This window comes from Narcine bancroftii, chromosome 4, assembly GCF_036971445.1.
Source record: "Narcine bancroftii isolate sNarBan1 chromosome 4, sNarBan1.hap1, whole genome shotgun sequence".
Taxonomy (NCBI): domain Eukaryota; kingdom Metazoa; phylum Chordata; class Chondrichthyes; order Torpediniformes; family Narcinidae; genus Narcine; species Narcine bancroftii.
Genome location: NC_091472.1, coordinates 212,661,897 through 212,687,884, shown reverse-complemented (window position 1 = coordinate 212,687,884; position 25,988 = coordinate 212,661,897). Strand labels below are relative to the sequence as shown.

The 25,988-nt window shown below is 40.0% G+C and overlaps 1 protein-coding gene across 2 annotated transcripts in view; it reads left to right on the top strand.

The window, feature by feature from the left end:
- Nucleotides 1–12,658: 12,658 nt before the first annotated feature.
- creb1b (cAMP responsive element binding protein 1b) overlaps nt 12,659–25,988 on the top strand; it is a 128,761-nt gene continuing 115,431 nt past the window's right edge. Inside the window, exons 1-2 of one of the 2 annotated variants that reach the window (XM_069933899.1) lie at nt 12,756–12,842; nt 13,254–13,852. The gene's annotated coding sequence lies outside the window, so the exon portion shown is untranslated. Of the gene's footprint in view, nt 12,843–13,253; nt 13,853–25,988 lie in introns of both variants that reach the window. The other variant, XM_069933903.1, reaches the window with a different exon arrangement.

The following is a 25,988-nucleotide window of genomic DNA, read 5'->3' as shown; positions in this document are numbered from 1 at the left end:
CCCTCTCTAACTCCTGTCACGGCACCACAGGTTCAGTGTTGCCGAGCCTAGAGTTTACAGAGCACAGCACCAGATCACACAACTCAATGCGGGAGCAATGGCTGTCTTTGTTACGCATAATCCCCCATGGAGCTGGAACAGCTCTGCCAGTGCCAAAGCTGCGTGGGGGATTATGGGTAAGGAAGATGGCCATTGCTCCTGCATTGAGCCAGCTGCTGCCTGCTTCGCTCCCACTAGATGCTGGGGGTCAAGAGTTACCAAAGGTAAGAGGGCTCCCATGGCGGTGAGGACAACAGGGCCAGGTGGGGGGAGCAGTCTCCCTCTGAAATGGAGAATTTATTATGGGAAATTAATGTTACTTATGTGTAATGTCATCTACTGAAAAAAGTTCTGGATTTGGAAGGTTGCTGGTGTTCAGAATCCCAGATAAAAGGTTAGGCACCTCTGTACTGCTAATGTTTTCCACAGTGAATCATAGAACATGACAGCACAGAAACAGGCCCCTTCAAGTCTGTGCCGAATCATTTTGTTTTGCCTAGTCCCACTGACCATATGCACCCAGTCCATAGCCATCCATACCTCTCCCATCCATGTACCTGGCCAAATTATTCTTAAATGTTAAAATTCATCGCATTCATCACTTCAGCTGGCAGCTCATTCCACACTCCCACCACTCTATGTTAAGAATTTCTCCCTCATGTTTCCCCAAAGGCTTTCTCCTTTCACTCTTAACCCATGTTCTTTGTTTGTATCTCACCTACCTTCAGTGGAAAAAAAACCTATCTACATTTACTCTCTCTATCCACCTCTTAATTTTAAATAACTATCAAATCTCTACATATTCTTTTATGCTCCAGAGAAAAATGTCCAAATCTGTTTAACTTTTCCCTATAACTCAGTTCCTGAAGTCCAGGCAACAGCCTAATAAATCTTCTCTGCACTCTTTCTATCTTATTGATATCTTTCCTGTAGTTAGGTGACCAGAACTGCACACAATACTCCAAATTTGGCCTCATCTCATTAGTAGTTCTTATACAACTTTACCATAACAACCCAACTCCTACATTCAATACTTTGATTTAAGAAGGCCATTATGCCAAAAGCTCTCTTTACAACCCTATCCACCTGTGGCACCACTTTCAAGGAATTACATATCTATATTCCTAGATCCCTCTGTTCTACCTTACTCAGTACCCTATCATTTACCGTGTATGTCCATCTTGGTTTTTTCCTTCCAAAATGCAACACTTCACACTTCTCTGCATTCAATTCCATCTGCCATTTTTCAGTCCATTTATCTAGCTGGCCCAGATCCCTCTACAAATTTTGAAAACCTACTTCACAATCCACAACGCCTCCAATCTTTATGTCATCTGCAAACTTGCTGATCCAAATGACCACATTATCATCCAGATCATTGATATAGATGTCAAACAACTATGATCACAGCACCGATCCCTGAGGCACACCACTAGTCACAGGCCTCCAGTCTGAGAATCAACCATCTACCACTACTCTCTGGCTTCTACTGTCCAGCCATTGTCAAATCCAGTTCACTACTTCACCATGAATACCGAGTGTCTGAACCTTCCTGACTATTCTTACATTTGGGTCCTTGTCAAAGGCCTTACTAAAGTGCATGTAGACAATATCCACAGCCTTTCCTGGTAACCACCTCAAAAAAACTCTAAGATTGGTTAAATATGACCTACCACTCACAAAGCCATGTTGACTATCCCTAATCAATTTATGGCTATCCAAATAATTGCATATCCAATCTCTTAGAGTGCCTTCCAATAATTTACCTACTACTGACGTCAAGTTCACAAGGGTTACATTTGGATCCTTTTTTAAACAATGGAACATGAACTACACTCCAGTCCTCCAGCACCATAACCTTGCCTAAGGACATTTTAAATATTTCTGCCAGAGCTCCTGCAATTTCTACACTGGACTCCATCAAGGTCAAAGGGAATATCTTGTCAGCCCCTGGGGATTTATCCACCCTTATTTGCTTTAAGACAGCAAATACTTCCTCTTCTTTCATCTGTATAGGTTCCATGACTGCACTGATTGTTTTCCTTACTTCCCTTGACTTTGTGGCTGATATCACCTCAAACCGTGCATCTTGGCGCCTCACAGTTCGGCGGGCAGCAACCTCCTTTGAAGAAGACCGCAGAGCCCACCTCACTGACAAAAGACAAAGGAGGAAAAACCCAACACCCAACCCCAACCAACCAATTTTCCCCTGCAACCGCTGCAACCGTGTCTGCCTGTCCTGCATCGGACTTGTCAGCCACAATCGAGCCTGCAGCTGACGTGGACTTTTACCCCCTCCATAAATCTTTGTCTGCGAAGCCAAGCCAAAGAAGAAAGAATGATGAAAACAAATTAAGATCTCCCCCATCTCTTTTGGCTTCATACAAAGCCGACAACTCTGATCTTCAAGGGGACCAATTGTGTCCCTTACTATCTTTTTGCTTTTAATATAGCTGTAGAAACCATTAGGATTTTCCTTTACATTGTCTGCCAAAACAACCCCTTATCTTCTTTTAGCCTTCCTGGTTTCTTTCTTCAGGTTTTTTCTTGCATTTTTTATACTCCTCAAGTACCTCATTTGCTCCATTTTGCCTATACCTGCTTTACACTGCTCTTTCTTCTGAACCAGGTCTCCAATACCCCTTGAAAGTCAATGTTTCCTCTCCCTTCTAATCTTGCCTTTAATCCTGAAAGGAACATATAAACTCTGTACTCTCAAAATTTCACCTTTGAAGATCTTCCATTTACCTCACACATCCTTGCCCAAAATCAATTTATCCCAATCCACACATCCTTTCTCATTTCCTCACAATTGACCTTTCTTAATATGCCTTTGAATCCCAGATTTCAATCACTGCACATCAATATTCTTGCATACTGCAATATACTTTTTAATATTGTCTTTCTTTATTTGTTGATTTAAGTCAACTGAGAATATTCCCCACAATACTCACTGAATATATGGAAATGCTTTACATTTTATATTCATGGTGGATGCTGCAGAGGTAAGCAAAAGTGTGCACACCACAAATCACAGGCCTCCAGTCAGAGATGTAATCATCCACTACTACTCTCTGGCTTCTTCTGTGTAGCCAATGTTGAATCCAGTTGATGACCTCCCAATGAATACTAAGCATCTGAAATTTTCTAATGTCCCATGTGGGTTCTTGACAAAAGCCTTGCTAAAGTCCATGTAGACAACATCCACAGTCTTTCCTTCATGAACTTTCCTCGTAATCTCCTCAAAAATCTCTATAATATTGGTTAAACGTGGCCTGCCATGCACAAAGCCATGTTGACTATCCCTGATCAGTCCATGGCTAGCCAAATACTTGTAAACCCAATCACTAAGAACACCTTTCAATAATTTACCGACTGCTGATGTCAGGCTCACTCGTCTATAATTTCCATGGTTACTTTTGGAGCCTTTTTTGAACAACAGAATAATCTGAGCTACCCTCCAATCCTCTGGCATCACACCCATTTCCAAGGATATTTTAAATCTTTCAGATGGAGCCCCTTCAATTTCTACACTGGTCTCCATCAAGACCCAAGGGAATATCTTGTCAGGCCCTGGGGATTTATCCACCTTTATTTTCTTTAAGAGAGCAAGCACTTCCTCCTTTTTAACCTAGGTTCCATGATCTCACTGCTTGTTTTCCTTACTTCCTACAACTCTGTGCCTGTTTCCTGAATAAATACTGATGTAAAAAAAAATTTAACATTTCCCCCATTTCTTCTGGCTCCATACATATCCAACGATTCAGATATTTCAGATAGACCAATTTTGTCCCATTTGCTCTTAACACACCTGTAGAAACCCTTAGGATTTTCCTTCACAGTGCCCACCAAAGCAACCTCATGTCTTCTTGAGGCCTTCCTGATTCCTTTCTTAAGTTTTCTCATGCATTTTTTATACTCTTCAAGTACCTCATTTGCTCTGTGTTGCCTATACTTGCTAAACACCCCTGTTTCAAAACCAGATCCCCAATATCCCTAGAAAATCAAAGATTCCAGTGCCTGTTTACTTAGCCTTTAATCCTACCAGGAACATACAAACTTTGTACTTTCAAAATTTCACCTTTGAAACTCTTCCTCTTACCTAGCACACCCTTTCCAGAAACCAACTTATCCTAATCCACACATTCGAGATCCTTTCTCATTTCCTCAGAATCGGTCTTATTCCAATTTAGAATCCCAACCTGAGGCCCAGACCGATCCTCCATAATTAACAAAACTAATGACATTGTGATTACTGGATCCAAAATGTTTCCCTACACGTACATCTGTTACCTGTCCTGCCCCTTTCCCTAATAGGAGATCCAGTATTGCTCTCTCTCAAGATGGTTCCTCTAAATTTAGAAAAGTTTCTTGAATGCATTTGACAAACTCCAAGTCACCCAGGCCTTTTACAGTAGGGGAGTCCCAGTCAATATGTGGAAAGTTTACATCTTATGTTTCCTGCAGCTGTCTGCTCTCTCTCTTTCAACAGATTTGCTCCTCCGATTCTCATTGATCATTGGACGATCTATAATACAACCTCTTCTGTTCCTCAGCTCCACCCATCAAGCCTCAGTAGACGAGCACTCTGGTCTGTCCTGCCTGAGCACAGTTGTGATATTTTCCCTGACGAGCAATGCCACTCCCTCTTTCAACACCCCTTTCCATCACATCTGAAACAACGGAAGCCCAGAACATTGAGCTACCAGTCCTGCCCCTCCTGCAACAAAGTTTCACTGATGGCCACAATATCATAATTCCATGTGTCAATCCACGCACTAAACTGGTCTCCTTTTCTTGCATTGAAATAGATGCACCTAAATGTTGGATGTTGTAGGAATGTTGTCTTGTAAATAGTTGAAAATAAGAAAACAGAAATGGAAAAGGAGGAAAGGTAATGATGGAAAAACGGAAAGAGAAGATAAACAAAATATAAAATGGCTACGCTGAACTATATGACTTTAAATATTAATGGAATACATAACCAAATTAAAAGGAAGAAACTACTAAATTTACTGAAAAAGGAAAAAATAGATATAGCATTTGTCCAAGAAACACACTTAACTGAATTGGAGCACAAGAAATTAAAGAGAGATTGGGTAGGACATGTAACAGCAGCATCGTATAATTCAAAAGCAAGAGGAGTGGCTATATTAATTAGCAAAAATGTGCCATTTAAAATAGAAGAGGAAATAATAGATCCAGCAGGGAGATATGTTATGATAAAATGTCAGATATATTCGGAGCATTGGAATCTACTTAATATATATTCACCTAACGAAGAAGATCAAAAGTTTATGCAAGATATCTTTTTGAAGGTAGCTAATACGCAAGGGAACATACTAATAGGAGGGGATTTCAATCTGAATTTGGATCCAAATATGGATAAAACGGGGAAAAAAATTAACAGGAAGAACAAAGTAACCAAATTTATAATTAAATCAATGCAAGAAATGAAACTTGTGGACATATGGAGGAAACAAAACCCAAAAGAAAAGGAATACTCATACTACTCGACTAGACATAAAACATACTCAAGAATAGACCTATTTTTGTTATCAGCTAGTATGCAGGATAGAGTAAGAAAAACAGAATATAAAGCGAGAATGCTATCGGACCATTCACCCTTAATACTGACAGTAAAGCTAGAGGACATCCCTCCAAGAATGTATAGATGGAGATAAACCCCATGCTACTTAAAAGACAGGATTTTAGAGAATCTATTGAAAAACAATTAAAAATGTATTTTGAAGTAAATACGGAATCAGTGGAAGATAAGTTTATACTATGGGACGCAATGAAAGCATTCATTAGAGGGCAAATAATAAGTTATGTAACCAAGATGAAGAAGGACTACAATCAGGAAACAGAGCAGTTGGAAAGGGAAATAGTAAACATAGAAAAAAAATTAGCAATGAAGGAAGATACAACTAAAAGAAGAGAATTGGCGGATAAAAAAATAAAATATGAAACATTACAAACATATAAGGTGGAGAAGAATATAATGAAGACAAAACAGAAATATTATGAACTAGGTGAAAAAACACACAAAATCTTAGCATGGCAGCTTAAGACAGAGCAAACTAAGAAAATGGTATTGGCAACAAGGAAAAAAGACAAACAAATTACATATAATCCGAAAGAAATTAAGGAAAACTTCAGAGAATTCTATGAACAATTATACCGAACTGAAAACGAAGGGAAAGAAGGGAAAATAGATGAATTTTTGACTAAAATTGAACTACCAAAACTACAAATAGAGGAACAAAATAAATTAACAGAACCATTTGGAACAGTAGAAATACAAGAGATAATAAAAAAATTACCAAATAATAAGACACCAGGAGAGGATGGACTCCCAATAGAATTCTACAAAACATTAAAAGACCTATTAATACCGCCCCTCCTGGATGTAATCAACCAGATTGATGAGACACAAAACTTACCAGATTCATGTAAAACAGCAATAATTACAGTGAAACTAAAACAAGGGAAAGATCCACTCTCACCAGCGTCATATAGACCAATATCTTTGCTAAACACAGATTATAAGATAATAGCTAAACTATTAGCAAACAGATTAGCAGAACAGGTACCGAAAATGGTAAATTTAGACCAAACTGGATTTATCAAAAAAAGACGCACAACAGACAATATTTGTAAATTTATTAACTTAATTCATGCAGTAGAAGGAAATAAAGCACCTGCAGTAGCAGTTGCTTTAGACGCAGAGAAGGCCTTCGACAGAGTAGAATGGAATTATTTGTTCAAAGTATTGCAAAAATTCAGTTTACCGGAGAAGTATATTAATTGGATTAAAGCATTATATAAGGGACCGTTAGCGAAAGTGACAGTAAATGGACATGTATCAAAGCAATTTAACTTAAGCAGGTCAACGCGGCAGGGATGCCCACTATCACCGTTATTGTTTGCGCTAGCTATAGAACCACTAGCAGAATTGATAAGAATAGATAATAATATAAAAGTAATAAAAATAAAAGACAGCGAATATAAAATCAGTCTATTTGCGGATGATGTGATAGTGTACTTAACAGAACCAGAACTATCAATAAAAGAATTATATAAGAAATTGAAGGAATATGGAGAAGTGTCGGGATACAAGATAAACGTAAATAAAAGTGAAGCAATGCCTATGAATAATGCGGATTTCTCAAAATTTAAGAAGGAATCCCCATTCAGATGGCAAATGCAGGCAATAAGATACCTAGGTGTACAAATAAACAAAAATCTAGGCCAATTATATAAACTCAATTACAATCCACTAATGAAAAAATTACAGGACGATTTAGAGCATTGGAAAGAGCTACCACTAACACTGATAGGAAGGATAAACTGTATTAAAATGAACATTTTTCCAAGGATACTATACTTATTTCAGGCATTGCCAATACAACTGACAGAAAAATTCTTCAAAGAGTTAAAGAAAATAATAAGGAAATTTTTATGGAGAGGGGGGAAACCGAGGATAGCACTAGATAAATTAACAGAATGGTATAAACAAGGAGGCCTACAATTGCCAAACTTCAAAAATTATTATAGAGCCGCACAATTAAGATACCTATCAGATTTTTATCAAACAAGGGAAAAACCAGACTGGACGAGATTAGAATTAGATAAAATAGGGGAAAAGATACCTGAACACATATTATATAAATGGGACGAAAAATTGGTACAAGATAGAACTTCTCCAGTATTACACCATCTCCTCAATATTTGGAAAAAGATTCATGTAGAAAGAAATAAAACAAATTATCAATTACCAAAACTAATATTGACGCAAAATAAGCTACTCCCTTTTACAATAGACAACCTTTCCTTTAGAAAATGGGAAAAAAAAGGGATTAAAAGAATAGAAAATTGTTTTTCAGGAAGTAGATTCTTATCCTTTGAACAAATGAGAGATAAGTACAATATAACTGGAGATACAGTGCTGGCATATTACCAACTGAGATCCTACTTGAAAGATAAATTAGGAAGCAATTTGAGTTTACCAGAGGGAAGTAACCTTGAATATGTGATTACAGATACAATGTTAATCAAAAGATTTATAACAAATATGTATATTAAACTGCAAGAAAAGGAGAATGAGGAAACAAATGGTAAAACTAAACAAAAATGGGAACAAGATTTAAATATAAAGATAAAAAAGGAAACATGGGAGAAATTATGTTCTGGAACGATGAGAAATACAATAAATACGAGGCTACGTATGATACAATATAACTGGTTACACAGACTATACATTACACCGCAAAAGTTAAATAAATGGGACCCAACAGTATCTGATAGATGTTTTCGATGTAAAAAAGAAAGGGGAACAACAATTCATGCAATCTAGACATGTGAGAGAGTAGAAAAATTTTGGCATGATCTCAATCAGATATTAAATAAAATAACAGAAAACAATATACCAAAGAATCCAGAGATCTTTCTCCTAAGTAACATAAAAAACAAAGAATTTGAAATTGACTTGGAGGATGCACAAAAAAGATTTGTTAAGATAGCCCTAGCCGTAGCAAAAAAATGTATTATGTCAACCTGGAAATTGGAAGATAATTTGAAAATACAACAATGGTATATAGAAATGAATAATTGTATTCCATTAGAAAAAATAACATATAGTTTAAGAAATAATATTGAAATATTCAAACAAGTATGGGAGCCTTACATTAAATACAATAGCGAAAACCTACCGGGAACAAACATTACCTAAGTTGATGGAAGGAGAAGAGAAGAAAAGAATGGACTCAGTAGAATTTCTGGTGTATTTTTGTTGAATGACAACATTGTCTGACTGGCTTAATGCAACCTAGATTGTATACCTAAAATGGATGAGTGGGGGGGTGGGGGGGTGGCTTGGGAGGAGGGAGGGGGGGGAGAAAAAGTCACTGTATATGTGTGAAAAAGAAAAAGTGTATATCATGGCTAATGTGATTTATGGTGTGAAAAATAAAAAAAAATTAAAAAAAAGAAATAGATGCACCTAAGAAAATTGCCATCATGTACACTAGCCAACCTTCCCACAAGGATATTCATCTCCCTCCAGTCCAGGTGCAAACTGTCCCATCGGAACATGTCTGAACTTCTCTAGAAGAGAGACCTGAAGCCCTTCCTCCTGCATCATCTCTTTAGCCACATGTTAAGCTGCATCATCCTATCTTTAACCTACGGGTAGCGATCCTGAGATCACTACCCTGGAGGTCATGTCTTTCAACCTAGAGCCTAACTCCCTGAACTCTCCTTGCAGGTCATCATCACCCTTCCTAATTACATCATTGGTCCCTATATAGACCACTACATCTGGCTTTTCATCCTTCCACCTGAGAATGCCATGAATTCGATATCTCAGACCCTTCCCCTAGGGAGGCAACACACTTGATCTCTTTCATAGAACCTCTAATCTACCCCCCCACTAACTATGGAATCCTCTATCACCACAGTTCACCTCTTCTCCTCCCATCCCTTCTTAGCCACAAGGATTGATTCCATGCCAGAGACCTGTCTGCTGTGGCTTGTGCTTAGTAGATCAAACCCTGGGACTGACCTGAGCACCTGGGGGACACACTATCCTGGAGTCTCTTTTGCTGATGCAGGATCTCAGATCTGTTCCTCTATCGATACTCCTATGCCTATTGCTCTGCCTGACTTCACCCTTCCCTTCTAAAGCTCAAAGAAGACTACAGTGATATTGGTCTGGCTGCTGCCTGGCCCAGATAGTTCCCCCCAGCAGAATCCAAAGGGGTTTACTTGTTGAGGGAAAGGCCATAGGGGTGCTCTTCATTGACTGCCCTCCCTCTCCTAATTCCCCTTCCCTCTCCTAATTTTTATCCAGTTACCCACCCCTTGCTTCTTAGATGTGACTGTCTCCTTACAGCTTTTGTCTATCATCCACTCTGTTCATCCAGCTCCAGTTCCCTAACAGTCTGTAAGGAGCTGCATCTGGATGCACCTCTTGCAGGGACATGTGCTGTCCCAGCTTTTCAACATCCTGCAATTGGAGCATTCCACTGCCCAAGCTACCTATTACCAACTCTGTCACTATGAAAAGATCTTATCTGACCTTACCTACACCACATTCTCAGACTCTGTTCGCCGAAGCCACTCGTGCCACAGCCTCCAACTTTCCACTCCTACCAATCGCTGGTCTGCTTGCATTTTAAACACTCCTGAAATAAAGTACAGCTCATGACACCCACCAGATGCCAAGTCCTGGCTCTGCTCCACTCCTCTTTATACAAGTTCTCCCTAAACAATGTACCGCTCCCGACATTCACCAGTTGTGGAGTCAGTTGTGCATGGTAGATGGACAACAAGTGGTTAAGTTGGCAATATTGGCCTTTAATTAAAGGGGGTTGGAGCAAAAAAACTAAAATGGAAAAGCTGAAATTAGATTTTTGATGAAAACTCATTTGGATTATTTGCAAAATCTAGTCTGGTGTTTTGCAGACAGTGCAAATTCACTAAATGAATTTCTAGTATGATTGGACCAAGTCCAACGAGAAGAGATGAAGATTAGTTTGTGTCCCTTCTTTGAGAAAGCATCGAAACATTGTAAGAGCATGTAATGATTGGATAGTGCAATAAAATTAAAAAAAACATGTAATTGTAGTTCCACATATATCATTACAAATAATGTTTTGAAATTTAAAATATTAAGATATACAAACTCCTGAAAAAGATTGATTGAATTGACAGCAAGATATTTGCTTGCTCAGTGCAATACATAAAAATGCTGAAGGAATTTAGCAGGTCACACAGCCATGATGGAAAGCAATAGGCAGTCAATGTTTTGGCCCTGAGCCCTTCTTCAGGTTTGTCAAAAATCAGGCAAACACTCAAATGAATGAGTAGAGTGAGGAGCAGACTCACAGGTGGGAGAGGAAACAAGAGAAAGGAGCTGAGAGGTGACAGGGATGCAGCAGAGGCTGAGATAGATGCTAATAACAGAAAGGAAGGGGGGGGCGATGCTGGAGGAAGGAAGAATTGCACAATTTGAGGAATCTTATGAAAAGGGTTAATAATTTGAGATGAAATACAAAAGTCTGCAGACTCTGTGATTGTAGTAAAAACACAAAAATGCTGGAGGAACTCATCAGGTCACATAGCGTCTAGACTAGACTGTCCAGGAAGATATATTTCATTTTTGGTTTTTTTTTGAAAAAACTAGTAATTTGAGAAACAGAGCAGATGCTGGAATCTAAAGTTGAACATAATTTTCTGGAGGTACTCAACTAGCCAGATGGCATGTGTGTGTGTGTGTGTGTGTGTGTGTGTGTGTGTGTGTGGGGAGGGGGGAGGACAATGAGTTTCACAGGAATTGTTGACCATTCTATTTTTCTCATTGATGTTGCTTGACCCACTGAGTTTCTCCATCAGATCATTAACGGCTTAAGGCTGTGGAGTCAACTTTGTCAGAATGAAGTGGTGAATATATTCAAATTTGAGAGATGTGTAACTGCAACAATAATCAGGACTTTTGGGAGAGTTGGTAGTTTGGGAGACTTGTGGTACAAGACTGCCATGTTCTGACAGAGGCAACCCAAGGAGCATAATTAACATTTCTTTCACTCAACTAAATTGAAATCAACATACACCACTTCTCTGAAATCCTCTGGGACATTCCACAGCATCAAAGACACTGTATCTCAAATCAAAATGAAGGTTTGCAGATGTGCATGTTGGTAGACCAGCACAGAGGACCAAAGTAAAACATGAAAATCTATAGACACTGTGGTTGAACTAAAAGCACACAATGCTGGAGGAACTCAGCAAGTCAAACTGTGTTTTTTTATACAGCAAAGGTAAAAATGCATAACCGATATTTCAGGCTTGAGCCCTTCATCAAGGTAATAAAAAATGTAGACAGGCATCTGAACAAAATAGTGGGAGGGGGAGGAGTGGTTGCAAAGGCAGGAGGTGATAGGTGAAGAAGGGAGGGAGGGGTGTGGGGTCAAGTGTTGCAACACCCGCAGCCACAGGGGAAGGTCCCCGGGGGTGGGGAGAGATTGGTTATCTGTCTGGGCCCTCTCCAACCAGATGGCATTAACGTCAACATTTCTGGTTTCTGCTAGCCATCTCCTCCCCTTTCCCGTTCAGCCCCCCCCTCCCTTTCCCCCCCTCCCTTTCCCCCCCTCCCTTTCCCCCCCTCCCTTTCCCCCCCCCCCAATCACTGCTGCGATCCCTTCTCCTCCGATCACTTTGTGAATACCCCTGACGCCTGTCGACATTTTTCCATACCTTGATGAGGGCCTAGAGCCCGAAACGCCGGTTATGTATTGTTTTAAAAAGAACACTGCTTGACCTGCTGAGTTTCTCCAGCGTGGCGTGCTACCCAACCCGAAGGCGCCGCGCACGCATGCGCAGAGCGGTTCCTCGCAGGCTGGGAGCGCGCTCCTGCTCGCAACGGTCATACCCCGCACTGCTCACTTCCACCCTTCCCCTTCCGGTACAGATGGCTGAGAGACCACCTTTCCCTGACGCGGCCTCTCCGCACGTTAGAGCCGCCCGCTTCACCGCGCGCCGTCGTCGCAGTCGGGCCGCGCCGCGCGTGCGCAGATCGGCGTGCGCGCCGCCCCGCCCCGCAGGCGCAATCGCTCGTCCGTCTCTTCCTCCCTCCCTCCCTCCTTCGGGCGGGTGAGCGAGCGCTGCTCAGTGCGTCGAGCCAGTGGCCGGCTCGTTCGTTCGTTCGCTCGGCGAGGGAGCGAGTGACGCGGTGTTTACGTCTCGGTGTGAGTGTCCAGTGGCAGCAGAGAGAGAGCCGTCACGGAGGGGAAATAAAACCGGTAAGAGAGAGAGAGAGAGACGAACGGGGCCTCCCCCCCCCCCCCCCGAGGCGCCACAGAGAAGGCGGGCGGGGGTTGTGAGAAACAGGCGCCTCGCCGCCGAACAATGGCGGCTGCGGTAGAACAGGCCTTTCCAGGCAAGGTTGAGGAGAAGGGGGAGAGACGGAGGGCTCTCTCTGCGGCAGTTCTCCTGCAGTGTTTACAGCAAGAAGGACATTACAACCCCCCCACCATCCACCCTTCCAGGGGAGGGAGGGAGTTAACCGCCAAAAGTCTGAAGTAAACCACCAGCCATTTTCTCACTTGCAATACCTAGGCTTAGCTTGAAATAGTTTTTTTTAAAATTAGAATCAATTTCCCTGATCGAAAAATTGCATTAAAAAAATACTTGTTTTGCTTTAAAAATAAAAGGTACCAGGCCACGACTTGAGAGTGGATGAATATCCTGTGTGGTGCTGGTATCAACCCATCAAAAGAAGCATTTTTTTAAAAGAAGAAAAACCTCTAATTTCTTGAGGTTTGAAAGGCTGCAACGGTGCAGAAATCAAGTGGCATGTGTAATCGTGTCGACAGGCTAGGAGCTTGGTCTTGGAGGTTACTTTTACTGGATTAAAAAAAATCATCGGAGTTGCGGCGAATGCAAAGTGCAGGCGGCCAGGGTCGAGACACGAAAAAAAGTTCTTGGTCACTGGTTCGTGCAGGAAGCGCACTCTTGCCGCCCATTCGAGTCGCCCATTTAGGAGCGACATGAGGAGTTCTCTGCACCAGGGCGAATTCATTGCACTCAGTAGATTTCTGGATACGAGAAGAAGCAAGGAATCTGGGATAGGGCAGTAATATGCTGTTGGAAGAGCAGCCAATGATTTTGTTTAATAGAGGACTCTGAATGGCTCTTATTTCCATTTTCAAACTCCCGTTGTCCATAATGATGAATGATGCTACCATTTCTATGATGATGCTACAGTATCAGTACAGATTTAAAGTTATAAATTGAACCTGCATCACTAGTTGTAAGTTTTTTCAGTTCGTATCAGTTTATGTTCAATGTTTTATGCAGTAATCGAAGGGTTAAAAGGTTGATTTTTTTTGCTTTATAAGAACCTTGAAAATGTTTAAAAGAAATGTTTTTGGTATAAACCAAGATTAGATAGCCATAGAAGTAACATTGTTCCACTGGTAGCATTCAATACTTTAACGTGAAACTAACCCTGTGAAATTGTTATTGAAATCAATATGTCTGACTACAAGGCCTTTTCGTTTGGAAAAATTGCTACTCATATTAAACAGTCTCTTTATCATGAATTTGTTTTTTCTTTTGTGTATTGGCATGCTGTTAGTTAGATTTGAGTATTTGGTGGCCCATTTGTAGCAGTTACTGCAGCATTGTTATGTTTTGGTTGGAAGCTGGATTATAAGCCATTCATTTTATCGGTCTCTTCTGGGTTTCCATCCCATAGGATGATGATGGTTCCTTTCAGTCAGTTTGTGGGGTTTGATATGAGAATACCTCACTCCTCAGAAAGGAACGGTGTGTGCGCGGATGGATTTTAGGGTGAGTAGGGGGTTGCACAGGTCCAGACCCACCCTCTCGATGTCCCCTCCTGGATTCAGCGCCATGGTGAGGTTCAAGAAGGCCGGGGGATGTTCTGTTTCAGTGAATGATGCAAGGGATGCCCTTTCCACCCTTCACAGCACGTGTTTACCAGATGGTTGTTGACCCTACGAGAGGGTTTGTCCGTCCTTGATAGGTGTGCAGGTTGTCTAGCCACCCTCTGTACCAGGAAAGCCTGGTGGGGGAACTGGTTTAGTCGCTGACCATACAACAGATAGTACTGGTTACATGGTAGGACTCAGACAAGTGACCTGACCAGAAGGTATATCGGTATTTTAAAAGGGGATGCAGCAAATTGATGTTTGACAGTTAATTGGGAGCTTGCCTGAACTCACTCGCCTTGTGTTTGGTATCTGTTTATCATGATTTTGTTGTCACCATTTCTTTCAGGAGTCCATCTGAACTTGTCTGACAAATGTACTCAAAGAAGCATTTTTTTTTTTAAAAACCATCTACCTATTTCCTCTCCAGCTTACTTTCAGTTTGGCCAACACCTTTAATCCTATAACCTGGACAATTTCTCATGCCAAATGGTAGTGTCTTCTCCTTGGGCAAGATTGAACTTCCTTTCAGTTGTTTTGCTGATGCCCCCATTTCTTAATTTATCTGGGCCCACTATGTCCAACACTGTTTTCTCACATTTAAATGTTTCAGCATTTCCACTTCATTTATTGTTCAGATTCTTTGAGTTTGATTTTGCCCACCCCTCCAAGATGCTATCTTTTTTGAATATTTATGATTTTTCTGAACTCAGACAGTCCAATAATTCGCACTGCAACAATTACATTCATCAAATATATTTACATTTCTACTGAGTCTGATCTTCCTCCCCACAACACAAAATAATTAAAAGGGAAAAAAAATATTAATTTACATAAGACTTGCATGAAAAGACAAAAAAAAGCTTCTTTAATGTAAGAAACAAGATGCTACTGACTGAGGACAAATAACAAATTAAGAGAAAAATAAACATTAACCACAGGGTCTGCTGGAGCTTAATGCCAGTCCAGGTCTCTTACATTCATCTTGACTTGTCCTGATTGGAATGGACCCCACCCCCCAAAAGAGGAAGGTCAAAAGAGGTTGGAGGGGGAAGCAGTGAAGCGCAGGGGACTGCATCTATGGTAGGGTTGCCAGATTTTAAGAAAAGTTTAATTTTTTCCTTAGTAATTTTCTCCAAGGGAACACAGCTCTGCATTTCCATATTCCAACACGTGATGCCCAAATGAGAGTCTAACTCCCAAGTAACCACGAAGCACTTCTGGCCTCCAAGACACTATCTTAATGTTGTTGACTGCTTCTTGACTTTATTTTCCCTTTGTCATATTGTGATGGGGTGGATTACTACTTGGGTATATAAATTTTTTTTTCTTTTATTCATATTTGCACACTCCATACACTCTCATCTGTGACACTTTTTAACATGTCACATGCCTACACACTAAAATTGTGAATTCCAGTTGAATCACTTCTCCACCTTTTCATTTCTCTGCACTCTGCTTGTTGTTAGGACCTTCTTTCTCAATTGAGTGCATAATTCAGAATTTCCTTCATCTGAACATTAGCTACATTGAAAATCCTGACGAGCTTAAGGTTTTCTTTCTTTCCTTAAGCCATTGAATTTCCAGCCTCAATTTCTCACTTGTTTCTAGCACTTTGGCTTCTGTCCACTCCCAAAGGTATCTTCCCTTGTTGTTATCTGTACCATTGAAATATATAAAATTCTTAAGGGGCTCGACAAGCTGAAGTTTCTCATGTTCAAGTTGTGTCAAATTGGGGGGCTAAGGGTTCACAGTCTCAAAATAAAGGTTAGAGAGAGAGACAATAAATCTATTCACCCAGAGGATGGTATATATTTTGAATTCCATGTCCAGGATAACTGGAGTCTCAGTTGCTGAGGATATTAGCCTTGTTTGAACTCCAGCACCTGGATAGCCCTCCTGGGATCCAGGTGCAATTACTGGAGCAAGGGTGTTGGAAGCACCTTTTAAATTGCAGAGGGGTCTACCCATTAAATCACCAACCCAGTGATTTAAGGGGGATCCTGCCCCCGGAATGATGTGTCATGTTCTTTCTAGAAGTATTGCTGGATGTTCGGATTTTGGCTGCCCAGTGACACATGCATGCAAGCACTGACATAATTGGAATAAGTGGGTCGGCCATTTTTATTTTCCAATTTCCTGTAGACATGGCCGAGGTAAGTTTAACTAGGTTCCCTGACTACCTCTGAGGGACCCGGTTGGATTCTGATGTGGTTGACCAGGTCTGACCCTTTCTAACTGCCTCATAACTGGGGTGCTACCTGGGTAATTGCCCAGTTAACCCTGTTTTATACAGCAGTTTGAAAAGGCCTACTATCATAAAATTTATCTATTGCAGTAAAGTAGTGCTAAGGAAAAAGATCAGTCACAATCTTATTGATTGGTGGAGCAAGCATGGAACTGAATGGCCTGTTGCTTGAAGGAAAACAATCCCATTTGTCACTTCCAGGTTTAATAATTTCACTGCTCTTGTGGTTGACTTTCCATCTCTGATCTGCATAAAGCTACACATTCAGAATCTTGCACCTCTTATCCTCTCAGGTGTCAAATGCTGTTGTCCTCATTGAGCCCTGAATATATTAAATAAATGTGTTCCTTTAAATCCATAATGTGTATCTACCATACACCACTTATCTCTTTAAGATTAACAGGTAGGGTGGCATGATGGTGTAATGGTTGGTGCAACGCCAGCAATTGGGACTAGGGTTCGAATCCCGCGCTGTAAGGAGGTACGTTCTCCCCGTGTCTGCGTGGGTTTTCCCTGGGGGCTCCCGTTTCCTCCCACTGTTCGAAATATACCAGGCATTGTAGATTAATTGGGTGTAAATTGGGCGGCACAGACTTGTTACTATGTTGTATGTCTAAATTTAAAAGTTTAAAATTTAATTATCCATCCTTGTGTCTCCTTTGTCTTGCTATCCTTGTGTCTTTCTGCCTATATGAAACTAATTGCGATTTTTATCCTGTTTGGGAGGGGGTCATGCTAACTGCATTGTGTAATCTATCATAACATACCAATATTAATGAGAAATGGTTACCAAATAACGACTTCAGGAAATGAGGTTTGTGAATAGGAAATATTTTTGTATTTGGCAGTATCTGAAGAGTATTTAAACTGGACCTAATATACTTCTGTTTATCAGACCTATTAATTGCTTTTCTGTATTCAGAAAACACCAGTACATTGTTTACAAATCCTGTTATGATTAATCACAGTAGAAAAATCTGGTTTGGAAGTTGCAACTTATTCAAATTATGCATACAGGCCATCCCAGGTTACAAAGGCATCTTGCAGATACCTGTAAATGTGAGCAAGCTCCCATAATGTAATCTGCATTGATGGAATAGACATGGAGAGGATAAGTATCTTCATATTCCTGAGAGTCCATATTATCTGAAGACCTCACCTGGAGCCAATATATTAAGGCAACCATGTAGAAGGCACACCAAAGCCTCTCTGAGGTCTGAGGAGTTTTGGCATGTCATTGGAATACTTCAGAACTTTGACAGGTGCACAATGGAAAATATGTTGTCTGGATGCATCACAGCTTGGTTGGATGCAAAAGGCTACAGAGGGTAGCAAATATAGCCTTGTCCATCAGGTCTGACCTTCTATCATTTGAAGATATCTATCCGAGGCACTGTCTCAAGAGGCAGCCAACATCATAAAGGACTCCCATCACCTCAGTCACAGCCTCTTCTCATTGCTATATTTGGGAAAAGGTACAGAAGCCTGAAGACCAGCTCATCTAGGTTCAAGAACAGTTTCTTTCCGACACCTATCAAGCTCTTGAACCTTCCTTTGTTGCACTCCAACACCCTGCACTGTTGTAATGCCACATTTTTTCTTACACTTTGAGAACTGAATATTTATTAACTATCTTTTGTATTTTCCAGCTTAATATATATTTTTATGAAGTACCTATACAACTGGAGGAAATAAGAATTATGTATTATGTATATGACAATAAACATTATCCGTAGGTAAAAGCGTTTGTTCCTACCAGCAGAACTAATTTCTTTTCAACTTTTAGTAATTGTTCTTGTCAGTTTTATGTGGTTTGATGCCATTCATTATAATACCATGGAGGTATGGTTACCATACTGAGTTTATTTATTTTTGTGTATTGTTCAACTTGTGGACAAAATTAACTTCGAGCTGTCTGTAAGACTAGAAACTGTTGTATTATTGGGGATGATCTGTAATGAATGACTTTTTAAATTAATTTTATATTTTCATTTTGAGGATCTGGGCAAAAAGTATGGTGGGCTCTAAAAATAAGCACATTATTTCTCCCTTGCATTTTGAACAGGAGGAGGAAGCAAAGAGGATTATGTTTATAAATTGCATTTTAATCTATACTAAATCAATCACATTCAAAATTACAGGACTATTATATATAACCTCAAAGCACACAGCTGTACCTCACCATCTTGACCAGGATTAGAAATTTCATTGGATTCAATTTTGGAGTTTGCTATTATTTGGTTATAATCATCGACTCCAGTTTTCTTTGGTTTGTCCCACCACCGCTAAACTCAGCCCACCTTGATTCTTTATCCATACTTTTACAACTGATTTTGATGACAGTAAACCCTTGGGCAACTTCCCTCGCCACATGCCCAAAATATTGCCATTCATGTTCCATTTGTTCTAATCACTAACACAAGTATATCAATCTTAAAATTCTCTCCCCTCTTAAAATTCCTTGACATTCCTTCCTTTCTCAGTAATATTTTCCAGTGTGATCAATATTCCTCCTCTTCCAGACCTTTGATTCCCAATTTTTACTTTACCTTTCCCTCCCTAACCCTTCTCTTTCTGTCCCAGTTTCCTCCTCTAAAACACAAAACATCTTTAAATCAAAAGTTTTTGGTCAAATGTTCTAAATTTCCCTATGTAGCTAAATGCCTTGGGGGACTTTGACATGTTAAGGCTTTACAAATGCTTCATGTAGTTAACAGACAATTAAATATTTTAGCTGAGGGGTAATTATTGTTGTAGTGCCAGCCAATTTTTGCATGGGAGACTCAAACATCAGTGTGATAATTAATAGGGAATCTGTTATTGTAACATTGAGATAAATATTAGCCAGGATACCAAAGTGTTTATTTTTTGCCTTAAATTGTATCACTGGGATGTAAATTTTAACATAAACTCTGATGTACAAGTTATATTTTGAAAAGCCTACAAAGCTAAACTTTGCACAGTACCGTGTGCCATGGTACCGTGTTGAGGCATTGGGAGTGGAGATGTGGTCCATTAGTGTTGGCAGAACAGTTGTGCAATAGAAGTATAGAGGGTAATCTGACAGCATGGAAGATGTGAGGGATGGGTGGGCCAGTCCAGTTTGACAGTTATCTGGGAGAGTGGGGAGTAAGAACCATGTTTGATGCAATGTGGTAAGTTAAATGTGTTCTTGGTTTGTGTCTCAACCTACTGTTAGGAAATATCAACAACTAGTGCAAAAGTTATCTTGCTGTACAAGTCATTTTATGGTCCATTTATTTAAAAAAAATTATATTTTTACTGAAAGATTATTGTACTGGAATGGATTTTTTGAAAGGAGAGATTCGGCCTTTGAAGACTCTGGAAAGAGAACATCTCTGACAATAGAGCATTCCTCCTCAGTAGTGCACTTGTGCAGCCTAAATTTTGCCTTCTGAAGCAAACCCAATTATGTAATCACAAATCAACTGTTAACTTTGGGTTCTGAGCAATTCGAAAATCGGGGCATCTGGATAATCTACAAATTAAGGTACATCACATTCTATTTTGTAAGCGTGGATGCTAAGATGTAACATAGGTTAATATCAGAATTTGAGCAGTCCTTTTGTTTATTCTGTGCAATTTTTGACATGGTAAAACATTGGTTGTTTTATTAAGATAATTACATGCACAAAAGGAAGTTTAATTGGTGGATTGACTCAGGAACAGCTGTTGTATTTTCCACAGTAAACATTTAAAATAGTTTATGAAGTGCACATGGTAAACAGAAGAGAGGTTGTCTAAAGTGGATGAGGAAAATAATTTGATTATCAGGATATTCTATGAATGTGCTTCTATTTCCACAAACTAAGATGGTATTCAAGGGAGTTTCATTGGCTTCTGAAATGTTGATCTAAACTTCATATGACTTTTTTAAAAAGCCAATGTTGTGATGCTCTTTAGTTTATCTTGTAAAGTAAAATTGTCAAAGAAATAAACAGGCCTTCAATCCACAGAGTTCACATTGACCATCAAGCTCCTATTCACACGTATTCTAAGACTAACACTATTTTGATTTCTCACATTACCATCAACATTCTCCCTCCCCATTTCCCCCACCATTTATCCAGAGGTGATTTACAGTGGTCAAATAATCTACAGTATATCTAAAAGACACTGAAAAATAAGTGTAATTCCACAATTTCAGTAATGAAAGGGAACTCTGCCCAGAACTTTTTTAACTAGAAGTTGAAGTGCAATTCATATTTTGAAAACAAAATGAAAGAGCTACATAAAGTCAATGCAAATCGGTCATTTAAATAAGACCTATTTCTGAATTCAAGAAAGATCTTCTCAAGCAACATATTCATATTCTCATCTTGAACAAGAATTTGATTAACATGATGGTGGATTGAATACTTTTTTTAGTACTTGAATTGCATGTAATAAACCATAGATATCAAATTCCTTAGATTCAACGTTAATGTCATTGTGCCAATGAAATACAATTAACATCTAAACCTAAATACAAAAAATAGTGCTATTTACAAGTAATTGAATCAAGGCAAGTGTTCCAGCAAACAAACAAATCTAAAAATACTGACAGTACAATATGGGTACAATACTGATCAGCCCTGTGATATAGGTTCAGCAGAGTCACAACATCTGGAAAGAAGCTCTTCCTGAGCCTGTGTTTTGTGAGTGGAGGCTCCTGTAGTGCCTACCAGATGGAAGGAGAGTTAAAAAATCCATAGATAGGGTGAGATGCATCCTTGATAATGCTTTTTGCCTTGCCCAGGCAGCGTTTCTGATAAATGTTCTCAATGGTGAGCAATTGGGTGCAGATAATCTGCAGAGCAGTTTTCACCACCTGCTTGTCTGCTTTACAGTACGATTTGGGACAGTTGCCATCCGACACTGAGGTGCTGTAGGTGAGTGTGTTCTCTATGGTACAGTGGTAAAAATCCATCAGTATCCTTAGACAAGAGGGGAACTTTCTTCATGCTCTGCATCAAATAAAGGCACTGTTGTGCTTTTTTAATCAGGATGGAGGAGTTCAGGGGGCAGGTGAGATCATCAGAAATGTGGACACCATTTGAATCTTGGTTTACTTTCCATTAGAACTCCATTGAGGTAAATAGGGGTATGAATGTGGCTCCCAGCATACCTAAAGTCCACAATGATCTCCTTGGTGTTAAGGGCCAGGTTATTGTCAGCACACCATGAGGCCAGGTGCTGGACTTCATTCCTGTAGGCCATCTCATCATCCCCTCTGATCAGGCCAGCCATTGTGGTGTTGTCAGCAGTTAGGACCATGTACAGGAACATAGTTGTAAGGGGGTGAAAAGAGGGTACAGAAGAGAACTCAGCACACAACCCTGAGGAATGCCGGTGCTCAGGGTGAGAATGGAGGAGGAGAGTTTGTCTAACTTAACATATTGGGGTTTGTTAGTCAAGAAGTCCAAGGTCCAATTGCAGAGGAATGAGCTGATTATAAGCTGGCGAAGTTTGGCGATCAGCTTGGAGGGAATCACAGTATTGAATGCCAAACTAAAGTTAATGAACAGCATTCTGACATAAGAGTTGGGGCTATCCAAGTGGGTCAGGGCAGAGTGAAGTGCCCTGGCATTGTTGGTCGACCTGTTGGTGCAAAAGGCAAATTGATGGGAGTCCAGGGTGAAGAGCAAACAGGATATCGAATATAATAGAACCAGTCTCTCAAAGCATTTTGCAATAATGGGGGTGAGTGCAACTGGACACGTGGCGGTGGTACGCTTCGGGACTGGCATGATGGTGACAACCTTGAAGCTTGTGGGGACAACTGCCTGGGCTAGGGACAGATTGAAAATATCTGTTAAGATCCTGGACAACTATCTGAACAGACTCTGAACACGTTGCCATGTATACCATTTGGATCAGCTGCCTTCTGTAGATTCAGGGTTATGGAAACATCTGAGAGAGGCAGTTCACCAGGTGGAAGATCTGCTTTGAGGGTGACCTTTTTCCCTCGATTAAAATGAGTGTAGAGGTAATTGAGGGAAGCACAGCTGGAAGGGGGCACAGTGCTAGGTGATTTGCAGTCTGTAATGATCTTTCTGTCATACCACATGGGCCTGGGGTCTGAGGAGTTGAAATTCTTCTCAATCCTTTGTATGTGTGTTTAGACTGCGAGAGTCCTCCTCATGTTGGCTCTGACTGAGCTGTAAGTCATCTGGTCTCCAGATCTGAAGGCTCAATCTCTGTCTTGGTTTTTGAACGGGAAACATTTTTAATTTGTTATTGTGATGTCAACTCTATCGAGTTGATGTACTCGAGGACAGAGTTGGTATACGTTGATTTTTTTTAAACACAGCCACTGCATTCCAGGAAATTATTGTCATTTTTCCGGAATGCAGTCTGTGTAAAAAGCTTGGAACAGGAATAAGGAGTCATTCCTGTTCCAATATTTTACCACCTCGACCCCTAGTAAACTGCAGACATTCTGTGAACAACGGATGACACACGATTTACATCACACTCATCATTGCTGCTGTAGCACTGTACGTCAGATGTCAAGGTCAACATCGCTGCAGTGGTGTTGCAAGTCCCGCCTCCTTAATTACCTCACTTCCATTATTCTGTCTAAACAGACATTTGGAGTTTTGGTCATTCCTATGTGAATGGTCATTCTGGAAGATAAGTGTGACAATTGCTGATGGGGAAAAAACATTAGCTATATGTAATAAAACATAAATATTAATGTCTGTGGTAGCTTGGGCAGCAAACACACTTCAGTCTGTGTGCTGGAATTGTTGATGAAGAACAGAATCAGCACCCTCAAGCCAGATCTTAATAGTCCTCATTGTGTGTTTCACACATTTAATGACTGAACTATACTTGGGGGAACAGAATCAATGAAAGATGGTTGGACTGTCACAGGTGGGGTAGTGCCTTTGTAAGCATCAGCCACATTTGTATAAACTTGATATAAGGTTTTATTTTTCCCTTATGGTGCATGATACATTTTGGTAAAATCTTGGAAGCATGGTAAGCAGATTGCAATGATTAAAGTCCCCAGCAACAAAGACTCCGTCTGGATGCAATGTTTGCAGCTTGCTGATAGCGGCACTGAGGTCTTTAATGGCTACTTTAGCTCTATAGCGTGCGGTGGTACAAAAGCTGTGACAACAATGATACATGTAGACTCTCGTGGCTGATGAAAAGGTCTACACTTAACAATCAGTTATTCCAGATCCACAGAGCAATAAGTATCAGTAGTGATTAGTGCACCATGACTGATTCACGTCGATGCATAAACTACCCCCTCTTTTGCCCATTGCTGCTGCTGCTCTGCCAGCCTCGAAGACCGTGCGTCCTTCCAGTTCAACCATGTTTGGGATACCTTCTACTTCAAGGTAGATGGCATCTAGTTAGATAGATTGTAACATTGTGGATGTGATTTATTTTTTCTCTTAAAAGAATAGGTAGAATATTAGAAATGAAGAATTTTGAATATTTGGTATAGGTAAAAGAAATGATGATAAAATAGATTTGATAACTTGAAAAAGATTAGTGTTCTCTTATTAATTATCTCCATATCGCTTTCAACTGTCTTTCCACAGAAGTTATTAAACTCTGTTAAGTGACACTGAGCTACCCACTTTTTCAAACTTTTTCAGAGTTATTAGTTGCTCTGAGTTAATTAGCTACAATGTTTTGTACACCAAGCAGTTCAAAAGTACTTAATTAGCCAGAAATCATATTAGTTTTTTTAAAATTTGGAGATGCAGCACAGAAACAGGCCCTGTGAGGGGCACTGGCCCTAACCTAATTAACCTCCAACCCCCACCAAGTTTTGAAGGATGGTAGAAAACCCATGCAGACATGGAGAGAACATACAAACTCCTTACAGACAGTACCAGATTCAAGCCCAGGTCACTGGCACTGAAATGGTGTTGCGCAAACCTCTATGCTAAGCATGCTGCCCAAATATCTTGGAATTAATATATACGTGAATATTTATTTTTCAACCAGTATTGAAGAAATGGAACAATATGTCGGGTATCTCCTGCTCATGCCATTTGAGCTTTCAGCTTGGTTTTCAACAGTCAAAGAGCAATCTTTTGGAGCTGAGAAAATAAATTCTCCAGTAACTTGCACAACCTGAGAGGGTGAGAAAATCTTCCACTTTCCACAATTAATGTTATGCAGGCTTGGAGATGTGTGATACCAGTCTGCAGTCATTTGTTGGTGTCCCATTTAAATTTCTGAATGAGATTCTAATTGTCCCTTGATTGTCCAATGTCCAACCAAGATGGCCAATGTGAAGAGATTTTGAACAGTTATTGGCCAAACCCCTTTCTGGATTGCTTTCTATTTTGTTGGTAATTGCAAGATTTAATAAAATGTAATTGCCTTATTCTATGAATTGGTGCCCTCGATGAAAAGTTTTCGGGACTGCGTGTAAAGTTAACTGCTTTTCCCAATCATGCTAAAATTCTACATCAAATCTCAAAAGTATTTTTTGAATAAATGATCCAAGAGACATATAATGAAAGGCATTGATCAATCAGACACTCATCAGTTTGAGCGGATCATAACTTTATAAGGTAAAGATCCACAGGGTAAGTAATGAAATACTTTTTATTTCATTTACATCCAAATTTATATCTTTGTTCTCCCTGAGTTAAGGTTGAGTCAGTATTCTTCTGAAAGCAAATATGGCAGTCAGTCTTTGAAAATCAATGTTCAATGGTGCAATGCTGTTAAAGAGCTCGCGATCTGGGCTCACATCCGCTGCTACCTGAAAGGTATGTTCACCCCTTGACTACGTGAGTTTCCTCTGGGTACTCCAACATCCTCCCACGTTCAAAAGGGGTTAATGGGTTAATTGGTCACATGGATATACTTGGGGGTCCTGGGCCAGAAGGGTCTGTTTAATTTATCTCTAAATTAAACAAAAAAAGTAGACCTAAAATGATTGATCTGCTGGTCATTTGGTGACTGTTCAAAATGTAAATTCTTTGAGATTTAAAAACAAATAGCAAATGCTTTAAACATTCGAATTTAAATTTTAGACATACAGCATGGTAACAGGCCCTTCTGGCCCATGAGCCCGTGTCGTTCAATTACACCCAATTAACAGACTGTGGACAACAGGTTGCTGACAGATCAGGAAGAAGTAACTGATTATTTCCAGTTGCGGTATTTTGACAAAAAAAATTGGTATATTTTTCTTATTGATTGGACACTTCTCTATTTCTTGAATAGTGTGCAGACTGACACAGCATATCTGAATGTTTTCC